Raw genomic sequence first — 13,785 nt, 5'->3', positions numbered from 1 at the left:
TTGGTGTTTTGGTTATTGGTCAAAACATTTTTTTTTTTTTGATGAAGAAAAGTTAAATTTACTTGAAGACATTTAAGTTGAGGTAAGAAACAGTTAATAACAATAAATTAACTATTATTTATGTATCTAATTAAACAAAACCAATAAATAATTTATAACAATTTATTTTCTTAAATAAATTATATTTAAATAAACTTTATAAAATTATAGGACTTATTTAAATTTTACCATATTCTTATGGCACCTGTAAAGTTTGAATTGCATAGTGGACAATTCTCTCTTTCTAACCTTGGCACACAATCGGCACACAGAACTCTATGCCCACATGGTATTAGTGCGTGTGTTCTTACACCATCTCTACATACAACACATAAATTCTCTTCATTTCTTTGAGGAAACATGGTTGCAATATTTTGAGGAACAGGAGCATATGGTATTTCTTGTTCTTCATCATCACCATATTGCTCCTGCCAAATTTCTAAGGCCAAATCTTCAGGTACAAAAAAGTCTGCCTCGTTATATTCTTCTGGATCTAATAACCATGTAATGATGAGACGTTATATTAAATTAAATTTGAAAATAATAATAATATGTAGGAACTAGGAAGTTAATTACCCTGTATATTATTGACAGCTTGATTTTCAATCTCTGCTGGATTTTCTTGTTCAGGATTAATTACTGGAATATCAAGTAATATGTTATATATATAAATTATGGTAAGATAAATACCTAGGTCATTATTAATTACAGAAGTTAAGTTTAAATTTTTAAATTTTAGGTATGTAGTATAAATGGAAAATTAGAAATATTACATTATAACTTACTTTCTGGATTATCAACAAACCCGTTATTCAATAACATATCAGGTGCTTTGATCACATTAATGTCAGCCTCTTCTTCAGAATCTATTGATAAGTTAAAGATCAAAACTATTTATATGCAGGTAAGTTACTTTAAGTTATTATAATGTATATAATATTATTAATATTAGTTATTTATGGATAAAATAGGTGCCTAAGTTTTAGTTTTTTTTTTAAGTTTTTATGTCAACTAGAATAATAATTTAAATTTGAAACCTAAATAATTATTTTTTAAAGCAATAATTGTGTATAATTTTGTTAGGACCATTATATATCTATATTATCTATATTAATAGATCATGTAAAGTTTACATACTATATAATATTTAAATATAGCTACTTGGATAATTGATTTTGCTCTATATTATATTTACATTATATTATTTATTATATTATAAGGTACCTTCACTTCCATCTTGCCAATTCAACTCTCTTGTGAGGTAACCATCCACACAGTGTGAACACTGTATCAAAAACTCTTTAATGGTTATTGCTCCTGTGCTAAGTAGAGCTGTTGAGTGTTTAATACGCAGGCTATTTAAAATGAATTTAACTTTGGTGTTGCGTGTTGTAACCATTCCTGCTGCTAATTGATAAGTTTTTCAGATGTTCTAGGTAGGTATAATAAACGTTTAATTTCAATTATTTATTTCCATGAGACATTAATTTTAATTTCATAATATTCATAAATCTAATTTACATACATTATTTAGAATTTTAGGCATTGGCTTATAACTATCAATTACTATTTATAAGGTGTTGGATTTATATGCTCTATAGGTAATCCTTCTAAATATTATGCGCAAAAATATAATAACTAAATTATTAATTAAAGCAACATTTATTTTAATACAAATTCTATACAATAAGTGACTACCTACTATTGATATAATGAAAAATAATTATTTTTTATCAATGTTAATTTAATTAGTTATAAATTAAGTGTTATATTGTAAATTTGATTAATTACAAATTCTTCATACGTGTATTAAAAAAATCTTAGTTTAAATAAAAAATAACATACGTATGCTAAATATCAATATGCATTAAAGATTTATATATTACACTATCTCAATTTAAAATAAAAAAAGACAGAAATAGTATGTATACAAAGAAATTTAAAAGAGTAAAAAATAAATCTAATTCTATGATTTTGGTAGTTCTTTCTTCAGATTTATAACTAAAATATCTAATACCTAATTACATATTATTATTTGTCACTTTATTGAAATACAAATAATTCTAAGAATTAATTATTATTAACAAAAGCTAATTATTGTTTATTATTAAAATTATTTTATTTATTTTCAGCTTTTAACAGAAGAAGATACTATTCATATCCACATTAAACACTATTTTTTTCATTTGAAAAATTAGTAAAAAAAAAACTTACCCAACATTCTCCACAAATTTGGGTGCGTCACTTGAAAAGTCTGTTTAAGACTGGAATGAAAACTTTCAATGTTGTTATTGGTGCGCCGTGGTTGATTATACACTGAAAAGCAATCTGGACCTTTTCGGGTGAGCCAAAAACTGTAGAAATTATTGTTTTGAGAATTTTTTTTTCCATCAACAATAATAAACTTATTAAAAATTTACCTGGTAAAGTATGTGAAAAATCTTGGCATCAAAACACCATTATTTTGGGCATGAATTTTGATTTCTTGGAATCCCTGCTCAATTTGATGATGAGGCAATAGAGCTAATACTGCGCACATCCTCAAGCACATTTTAGCCTCTCTCTCTTGCTGTACATAATTTGAGTAGCCCATCTTTTTAATATTTTTCTGCAAACTCTAAAATAAATTACTTTAATAATATTTAAAATGTAAAGGCTTAAGTATAATAAATTATACAAAAATAATTTCAAACCTGTACAAAATGGAACCAACAAGAATATATCATTGCTTCAGGATATATATCAGTAAAGACATTGTGGAGTGCAGTTTCGAAGTCAATCATAATTGACAATGGTCTTCGGGAAATTTTGTGCGGAATCTTTCCAACACTTTCCTGTATGAAGCTTCTGTCTTCACTTCCATTAAAACGAAGCATACAGGTATAGACTAAACAAATGCATGTATATAGTTATATTTGTATAATTAATTGAAATGATTGGTTAATAGTTATATTTTACGTGATTTTGCAGGATCAAATGCAACATAAATAATTGTCTACAATGGGGCATTGACGGAACTACTTTGAAAGTAGCATCAGCGTGTAGTTCTGTGGCACCCTGATGAACTACAGAACTAATAATTTCTTGGCACGCAAACATTACACTATACTTCCCATCATTATCAACTATCCATTCTTGGTAGAATGTAGAATTATTACATTGATACCTATAAATAAGATATTCCAATTACAACAATCAATAGTTTTAAATTTTATTAATTGGGTATATAATCTTACTTGTTAGCATTTAAATCTAAATATTCACCCAACTCCCGTAATGTGGATGGTAATGCTGGACAAACACTACGTCGTGACTGCCGCATTGAAGATTCTGCTGTAGGCCAACTATAATTTAAAGCGGCTTCCTGATTTCTATCAAATTTGCATTTTATAAAAATATTGTTTATATTTAACAATTTTTAAGTGCATTATAAGTTACCCTTACCTTACGGATTCCTCATCATATATAATTTTAAGAGCTGTAGTCTCTGTTTTTGCCCTTTCAATTAAAGTTGTCCTAAAACGTTTTACTAGTTGTTGCATGTTAAATAATGGACCATATTGGTATCAAAATGAAGTCGAAAAGTTGTAGTTAACAAAATCTTTGAACTCGATATATTATATTATTTCAATTAAAAAACCCGGATGACTATCGAATAAGTGGTTCTGATTTTCACATTTATACATAAATATTAAATATACATAATAGTTATATCTTACATGCATTACCTACATCATGCCTACCTCTAGGTACCTACTTATTTTGATAAATACATTGTTCTATTAACATATTTTTAGCTGATATAAAATAATATATAGTCGTAAAAAATGTATAGAAATTAAAAACATTTTATAGAAGTGAGGAAAATGGCTAATTTTGAAGGTCGGAAGAAGCTCACTCAGTCTTATATTATATTCCCGGACCTAATAATGAATTTTATTATCTGGACTTATCCATACAACAACAAATTATTAATTAGTTTATTTCAAATTATTTAATTTTACTTATGTGCTTATAATCAAATAGCCAATAGGTACCTTTGACCTATCTTTTAATTAAATGCAAGTTCAACAAAGTTATAAATATAGGCATATAGCCATATACTATGAGTATAGCCTATAGGTAAACCTCATTAATCATTACTGATTAGTGTAAATATGTAATGTACCTATTGTTGATAATAAATATTAATATTTCTTTGATTAGCCATTATAAACATTATGCTAATATGCTTTACGAATGCTATTTCTGTAATAATTAGGCAGATTTTCTACTGCTAAAATACTAATTTAACACTCATAATTTTGGGGACCCATTGGCTATTAACAAATACATTAGTTAATGGGGATTAATACATTTAAATTATTACAAATTCAATACCAATATAGAATATCTACCTATATATTATATTAAACCGTGTCACTGACACAGTGACACGTCAATAATTTAGAAAGAATTGTTTTTGAAAATTTTAATATTTACATACTAACTACTAAGAGACAAAAGCTAATAAAAATCATATAATTAATATGTATGCCTAATATAAAGTTTTTAATACTAAATTCTAAACGATTTTCAGCTCTTTTAAAAATTGTTAATTCATATTCTTGAATTTACTGTGGAATGTATCTAAAATTTCGGTTTAAAAATAATTACCATTAGTTTTTACAACTTGAAGGTTTAGCTTATTTTCGTGCCATCGTATTATTATAATATGTTAACCTAGATATTAATGAGGTGGTATCATGTCTTTACGCCGACGGTATTAACGCCGATAGTAAATACGCCGATGGTATGTTTTTTTACAAAACGAATGTATTTCTATGGGACTAATATAAGAATAAAAATTAACTAATATGAGACTGAAAATTATGGAAAATTAATTATGTTATTAAATAATTAAAAATAAAATACCTAACTCGTTGTTGCCTAGTTTTTTTTAATAATAAATATTTTTTGGCTCTGAAAAGAGCCTTTTTATGCCCTAAAAAGGACATTTTTTAAAACGACGAGTGCCCTCTAAACTTGGCCATTTAGCAAGATTGGAATTGAAAATTATGAGCAATTCCCTGCAAATAATCGGAGGTCGCGATTCCCATAGTCTTCAACGATTTCTTTAATTCGCAATGCTGTGTCTCAATAACACCATCGTCCCTGTGCTGGTGGTAATCCAGCAATGTATTGGTTGATTTGGAATTCATTTAGGTACACTAGGTACAGTGGGCGAATTTAAGTTCCTATGTAAGTTTTATACGGTTAAAACTGGTGTATCATGTTAACTCATAAATACGTTGATCTGTGGTTATTGGAATGTATAGTCAGGGGCGGATAGGCATGGTCTGACCGGCCCGGGAAAAATGGAATTTAGCGGCCCACATGATCATATCCAAGATCTAACAAAATAATTTACTTAACTTCGAGGGAACCAACTCAGCATCCCCCCCCAGTTTTTGGTATGAATAACTTGAATTTAATGTTACTCTATTAAAAGTTACAATTACGTTTTTTGTTATTTTACTTCATCACTGTATTAAAATGGTAATATCATATTTTTTTACCATAAGTACCACTTTTATACTCTATTATACTAGATTATTTTATAGTAGAACTTACTGCACTAATTATAAATGTATAGCTGTACAAGGTAACTTGACTAATTCACTCATATTATTCTGGTTGTGCTGGTGAAATAAAAAGTAACCAACTCTTTAAACATATATACATTTATCAATAAACACAAGTAGGCATGTATAATATTTTATAAACTTTTAATGAATAATATAAATATACAAGTATGTAGAATAATATTAATATTTATTTTGTTATTATAAGATAAACATAATATATTATAAGATTAATAATGTCTTGAGTAGTTTATTTTGAGATGCAAATTTATCAATAATTGTGTTATTTTCGAGTTGGTTTAATATATCGTTTTCTGTGCATATAATCATAAGTTGTTCCAGGTGTGAAGACGATAGTGTAATACGCAACCTGTTTTTGATGTATTTGAGCTTAGAAAATGATCGTTCGCAAGAAACTTGTGATATAGACAAAGTTAGTATATACTTATAAGCTAAGAATAATGAAGAATAAGCTGAACAATACAAAGAATATCTCAACAAAATAATATAACAGCAATGAATACAATTTGAACACTTGTTACAGGCATTTTCACTTATTGGATATTCTTTTTCGTCTAGATTAAAGTCATCTAAGTCATCTATATCTTCATTCTCGTTTACATAACTAATACTTATATTTTGCTTTAAAGAGTCAAATTTGTTTATAAAATCAATCAACTCCTCTTTTAGTGAAGCTTGTGTTACATTTGGATTTATAAAATTCAATTTTTCACTAATTTTTTTCATTGCATTTTCTGGAAGTCCCTCATTTTTTATATCTTCAAAGTTTTTTGGATCTAAACAAGAAATATCTGCACAAATTTCTCGAGATAAACTTCCATACCTTTCTTTTATTTTATTGTTAATTGTGTCCATAATAGTTTGAAAAGTTCCTATTCTATACTCATCAATTGCTGAAATGTTTTTGAAAGAATCATCAGCCTCATAGTTAAACATTTTTTTGGGAACTCGACGTCTTTTATTTGGAAATTCACTTTCAAGAACAATATCAATTTCATCAAGTTCGTTATTCATATGTTCTATAAATATATTGGTTTTTTCATGAATTTCAGAAAATTTTACTTGTTGTAATTGAACTTCAGATTTTTTAATCATATTAAATGCTTGTAATATGTCACAGTTCTTACCCTGGAGATATTTAGATAAAGGTCCTGTAATACTAAATATTTTAAGGAACACCATTGCTGTTAAAATTGTCTCATATTTGATGAAGTTTTCTATAAATCCTGACGCTTTAGCTCTAGATTCTGAGTCATTTTGTACCGAATCTTTAATTGTTTTCATTACTTGGATTAAGTTTTTAAACAATATTCCATTAAAATTGTTAGTGTCAAATAGTCCAAAAATTTTTTTGAGTGCTACTTCTTTCGCCCACCATCTCGTTTCTCCAATTAAATTGAGTTTCATTTTAGTAACTATATCATTCCAACGATCCATACGTACATGTGATCGTCGGATGAAACTAGCTGTACTATTGAGTAGTTCAAATAAGTTTGCAGCATGAATTCCGCTACTAGTCACATCTTGCAATACTAAATTTAGAATGTGTCCCACACACCATACGTGTACTTGATTAGGAGCTAAATCTTCCATCTTTTTAGCGAACCCTGAGTATTGTCCCTGCATATTGCTGGCCCCATCGGTTGAATTCCCAATACAGTTATTTAGTGAAATACCTTTTGATTGCAATGTTTGAACAACTAAATCAGCAAATGCTTGACCAGTTGTTGTTGTACATTTTTTAAACCCTATAATACGTTCATAAACTTTATCACTTACGTATCTTATGATTATAGAACACTGGTCTGACACACTGACATCCTGTGTCGTGTCTATTTGTATAGAATATATTCTTGCTTTTTTTATTTCTGACACAATTGTTTCAGTTATAAGATCGGAACATACTTCTAAGATGTTGTTAAAAGTATTTTTGGATAAAAATGTTATTAATCCACCACCTTGTTTACTGCCTTTGTCTTTGATCTTTTCACTCTTAACGATTATTTCATGAAGGTATGATTTTAAAAGGGAGTCATACTTACTTAAAAATAAAATTATCTCTAAAAAGTTACCATGATCGATGTTTGGATTATTTAATGTGTATGCAGCCTCGTTTCTTTTTCCTCTATATGCCAAACCACATTTTCCAATGAGTTTTACAACATCAACAATTCTTTCAACAATATTTCTACGTCTCTCTATTTGTTGCCCTCTGACATCTGTGCAACCGTGAATAATCATTTTCTTAATATCTTTATCTTCTTTTGTCATAAAATGACTATTGACACAATTTCTATGGTGAGCGGAGTTTTCGTGCTCTCCGATTCTCAAATAAATATGTTGCCAATCAGAAGAACCTTCAACAAAAGTATTTTGCTCTCCTTTTTTCCCATAAACAATACAAATCGTGCAAAATAATTTTTTTAATTCTGTAGAATAAGATAACCATATACGTTTATTATTTGCTGAGTAATAAGCTTTTTGTGGATTGAAGGAAAATAATAAACATTATACATGTCATTTTCCATAAACCACAGTCGGAATGCAATTAATTTATTAAAATATTACGTTGAGACATCTCTTCATACATATAATTTTGGTAATAAACCACTACGTTCCCCGTTTACCATGTTATACGCCCGTCATTAATAGTAAGACACGAATCAATATGTCTCGACCGATTCGACGGCGACGACGAAACAGCGATTACAGTCTAGATAAGATATAAATAAAATTATACATATTTTTCACACTCGTTACTCACACAGACACTGTAAAGACGAATCAGTGGAAATAATATTTTATTTATAAAATTATGAAGAAATAAAATACTATGTTGAGTTATGTAGTATATTAGCATATATGATATATTATGTAATAAACAACTAATTTTTAAAATTAAATTATTTTATATTTTTGGGTAGACAATGAACATTGTCTACCTTGACGCGCCGCCACTGGAAATACGATTCCCAATCACTTTACTTAATTTCTCAACATTCACATGCACTTTAAAGTGCTAATAAGACAAAAAAAATGAAAAGAGTTTTCCTACAAAACATAGAAAATAAGCTGACGAGTTCAAACTGTCTTTAAAAATTAAAATTGGACTAATAGAAGTAAGTTCATTTTTCGCCAGCTTATTAGTCTAAAAAATGTACCTACTTGTCTACACTCCAGAATCGGCAGAATCAAAATAGATTGGTACACTGATAGACACACTGGTCAGTGACAACAGAAAGCCAATAACTGAATGACATAGATTCGTAGAATCTATAGTGTCTATACTCAATTGCCTAGTTGGAAACATTTTACCGTAACGTGCTGTGTTCAATAATAATAATAATCCTTATTTATACGATAATATCGATAATATTGTATTAGTTGATGACAGCTGCAGTTGCGAGTCATTACGCACAACAATAATACCAGAAAACCGAATTCCAAGATAAACACCATTTGACGGTGGTTAGCTAGATAATATGTATAAATAAAAATATCAGTACTATAGTATTTATTTACTTTTATTTGTATGTATGTCTGTATGTACAATGTACATGTATAATAAATGATAGTGTTAATAGTAATATTTTTCATTGGCCCATTTTCTTCAATATAAGCAACGGCCCACCGGGAAAATCCCGGTGTCCCGGTGGCCCTATCCGCCCCTGTGTATAGTCTATAGTATAGGTATTTATAAGTATTATTTTTTTAATAAAGTACCTATAGATATTAGATAATATTATAATATTTTATATAAACAGCGGTGAATTTTCAAAATTTATTTTTTTTGTAGAGGATGGGTCTTGAAAAATAATAGGATGTAAAAATGATATTTTATAATATGTATTATTATAAATTGTATAGCATTACATAAGCGTCTGGAGTTCCCATAAAATGTAGTTAAACGGATGCTAATGTGTGGAAATTAACATATGTCATTGTCATTTTTCCTGTGTAGAAAGTTACAATAATAATTTTTTATTGCATATATCATTTGTTGGAATTAAATATGTACATTTTTACCCACTACTCATGCAGAAACTTACCCCTTTAAATATGATACGTATTAATAGTTGGTGGTATACATAATATTAATGTCGAACTATTTAAAATTCGGGGTACACGTTCTTCTATGGCAGTCTAAGACCCAAGAGGTCGAGTGTACCTTATGTCATTGTAATGGATGTGTTAAATTTGAATTCAATGTTAAATTATGTTATTTCCCCCATTTTTTATTTTTTATTATTTCATTATTATCAGTTTATTGATGAACGAGCATAAACATAAAAAATTGTCTATTACCAAGGTTTAAAGTTGCTCAAAATGGAAAAGGGTACCTACTGTCGGTGTACCCATTTTTTTATTTTAGCGTTTGTCACATTCGTACAATAAACAATCAAGGAAAAGGTTGTTGAATTTAGTTTGAGAAACCAGCATTTTTTTTTCGATTTGCTAGAAAAATAAGTTGCTTTCTTTAATATCAATGATACAAATATAATCAAAAACTTAAATTGCCTATACTTTCTTTTATCGATTTGTTTATCAAACTAAATAATTTATACTATAATAAATACTCTATTTCAATGATTCGTACCTACTAGCTTATTTTTTTAAGATTCAGTTATAAAGGGAGTTGCATTTTAACAAGCATAGACAGACTAAGAGTCTAGACATAGTCCCCTTGCGGCTTGCGTCCCTACATTTTAATACCAGCAGATTTAGGCCTGGAATAAAATGTTGCATATAAATATATAATTGCATATCGAGGTTTTTGTCAAATGTCAATACATTAGTATAGAATTATTTATAAATTATTTTTACATTTTATTTTAATAATATTGCCATCTGATTATAAAAAGAGTTATTGTTTTAATTGTTATACCTACTGTTGATATTATGTAATATTATGTATTAGGAATTTCGTTTGGTTGATTTTATATAGATTATTTTATACTTATTATTATTTGTATACTAATTATTAGGTTATTATAATTATAATAATTAAATAAAAATAAAAAATTGTCTATACATCGATTTTGTTTTATATCATACATAAATTATATTATTAATTGTTATTGTTATTGTTATTGTTATTTATTTTACAACAATATTCAATATAATATACGAATCAATAATCAACGTAAAATTTCAAATGATCGAAGGTTTTACCAACCATTATTTATAAACAATGTTACCAACTGTCAAATTTCAAGCCAAATTTTAGTTGTCGGCTAAAATACGTTCGGCTGTAATATTTGTCGGCTATAATATTGTCGGCTAAAATACTGTCGGCTTTAATATTTTCGGCTAAAATATAGCCCCTCTATTATTATTGTATTTATAGTTATAGCTATTATTGTTGATAAAATATAATTATGGGTATTTTCGTGGTGTCGGCTGCACATGCTTTGAATAATTGAAGAGTATAAATAGATTATGTTGAATGTTGTCATGTTGATAATATTATTTTGATCTCATTACTTACTTGTGTCTACTGATATTATTGTTTCATTTATAAATTTATGATTTATCTGTCATTTGCGCACACGCATTACAAGTGTAGAGACACGCGAATAATATCATAATATATTAATATTTTTAATATTCATATTGGCAGTCACTATAGGTAAATAACTTTTTCATTATTAATATTATGATTTCATTTATTTAGTTTATACAACAGTAAATAAATGTATTGCATTTTAACCTCTTCATGCACGACTTTTTAGATTTTCAAAAAAAAAATCTCCTATATAGAATTTGGGCCATAAATAATGAGAAAAATAGTTAAAAAAATCTAGGACCAACCCTTATGTCGTGAAGATAGATTACAACCCCGTTATCATATGATACCTCTGTGCATATTTGGAACAACTTTTTTTTTAAATGCATTTTTATAATTAATACATTTTAAATTTTGACAAATTAAAATTATTAAGTACACATTAACTATATACTTAAGTTAAATATATTGGGTAGGAGGGGGACATTCCCCCTAGAATATCTAGGATATCTACAACTTGAATAACTATAAAGATGTTTGTATATTTAATGTAATCCAAACATAAAATAATAACAATTTGTATGAAATAAAAACAATATTTTCACAGCTTTTGAACATACCCTGTATAAAATAAAAATTAAATCTTTCACAGCTTGTGATTATAAATAGATTAAGAATAATAGTAATACAATTAATATATGCATAAAATAAAAAATATGTTACTAACAAAATAAAAATAAATGAAAAACTTCTTTCATACTCTGTATAAAATTAAAATAATAACTTGTAATATTTCTTATGAAGATAATATAATAATAAAAATAGTAAACAATAACTAAATTGCACAAAATAAACATAACAATACTAAATGTTACCCAACAAATATCAAAACAAAGTAAAAAAAAAAATATTATAGGTCATTCTTTATTTTCTATGGAAGTCTTCCATGCACTCTGGACAAACTGGAGTATCACATTTTTTACAAATATATCTAGTTCTTGATTTGCAATATAAATTATGACACTTAGAAGCTTGAGCTTTTGTCGTTTTACCAGGATAATGTTCCTTACCATCATATCTTATTTCTGAAACTACAATGGAAACATTTTTTTTTTTTTTTTTTTGGTGGATCAGATTGTAAGGAAGGCCTGCCTCTTTTTGGTGTATCACATTTTCCTATTTGGAGCATGGTCCAAACAATTGATGCTTTAAACTGAAGAAGTGGTATATTTTGACAATTTTCTTTGTATATTATCCATGAGTTAATTATACTAATATTCAAAAAATGAAAAAAAATCCTCAAGTACCATTTTTTGTTCTTGAATCCATGAGGGTAATGAGCAATCATTCTATCCATGAGGTCCACACCCCCCATGAATTTATTGTACTCCTGTATAGCAAATGGACGAGTGACTTCAATTTTTTTCTTTTCCTTCCTATCATAACGTGAAGTTATATCTTCAGGACTAGCCCCAGCATATGTCGATATAGTATGTACTAGTTTAGTATCTTTCCATCGTACAACAGTCAGATTGTCATCAGATGTGGCTATTGAACAGTTACCTCTTTCTAACAATTTATCTTTGACTAGGTAATTTTCAATTCCAGTTACTCTATTCAATCTTAAAGTACCAAGGACATGTATGTTTAGAGACTTTAATTTTCTTAATAGTGGAACAGTAGTAAACAAGTTATCCATAAAAAGTTTATGGTTTTCACCATGTATTGAATGACACAATTTCAAAACTGTATCACCTATTGGACCAAAAAGTGATTTTTTGTCTTTCGAGGCACCTTGATATAGCTCAAAACAATGTACATATCCATTGGTTCCGGCTTGAACCCAAATTTTAAATCCCCATTTTTTAGGCTTTGATTTTAAGTATTGTTTTAATGAACTCCTACCCTTAAAAGGAACCATCATTTCATCAATGGCTATATTTTGACTAGTTGATATAGCTGAATGAAAAGAATTGTGTAAAATGTCTAAAACAGGTCTAATTTTCCAAAATTTATCAGTTACTACTTGAGGTTTTTCATAATTGTCTACAAAATGAATAAACCTTTTAATTTCGGCAAACCGGTTACAAGTCATAGCATCAGCAATAAGGTTCATTCTCAACCCCTCTTGAGAAGACCAATACATTCTTACATTTGGGTATTTTATATATGTCATTGCTATGTTGATTGCAAAAAACACTTTCAATTCTTTTATAGATAAGTTGAAATTTTCTTTTCCATTTTGAACAGCATATTTTATTGTTTCAGTTCTTATTTTTTCAAAAAGAGATTCAGTGAATAATTGTATAAAAACAGAATAAGGAGTAGTTTCTTTTACATTTATATTAATTAATTTATTGCCAGTAAAAGTAGGTATGGAGTTTGTATGATTATTATCCCTACCAGGAAACCATTTTGTCTGTTTTGTATTTTTTTTCTTGACAGGTAAACAATTATGTTTATTATTGTTAATTTTTAGTAAAGTAGATTTTTTAAACTTAGTTTTACTTTTAGAATCGGTTGATGGAGTTTTTATTTTTTTATTTGTTAGTGACTGAGTGGCTATAGGATTTAGAATTTGGTTAGATGTTTGTG

General features: G+C 27.8%; 1 pseudogene; it reads right to left on the bottom strand.

Moving 5' to 3' along the window:
* Nucleotides 1-224: 224 nt before the first annotated feature.
* LOC132928047 (uncharacterized) lies at nucleotides 225-3,422 on the bottom strand (annotated as a pseudogene).
* Between the last annotated feature and the right edge of the window lie 10,363 nt (nucleotides 3,423-13,785).

This window comes from Rhopalosiphum padi, chromosome 3 (assembly GCF_020882245.1).
Source record: "Rhopalosiphum padi isolate XX-2018 chromosome 3, ASM2088224v1, whole genome shotgun sequence".
Classification (NCBI taxonomy): Eukaryota; Metazoa; Arthropoda; class Insecta; order Hemiptera; family Aphididae; genus Rhopalosiphum; species Rhopalosiphum padi.
The sequence above is the reverse complement of the archived record's forward strand: the minus strand, read 5'-3'. Positions and strand labels throughout refer to the sequence as shown.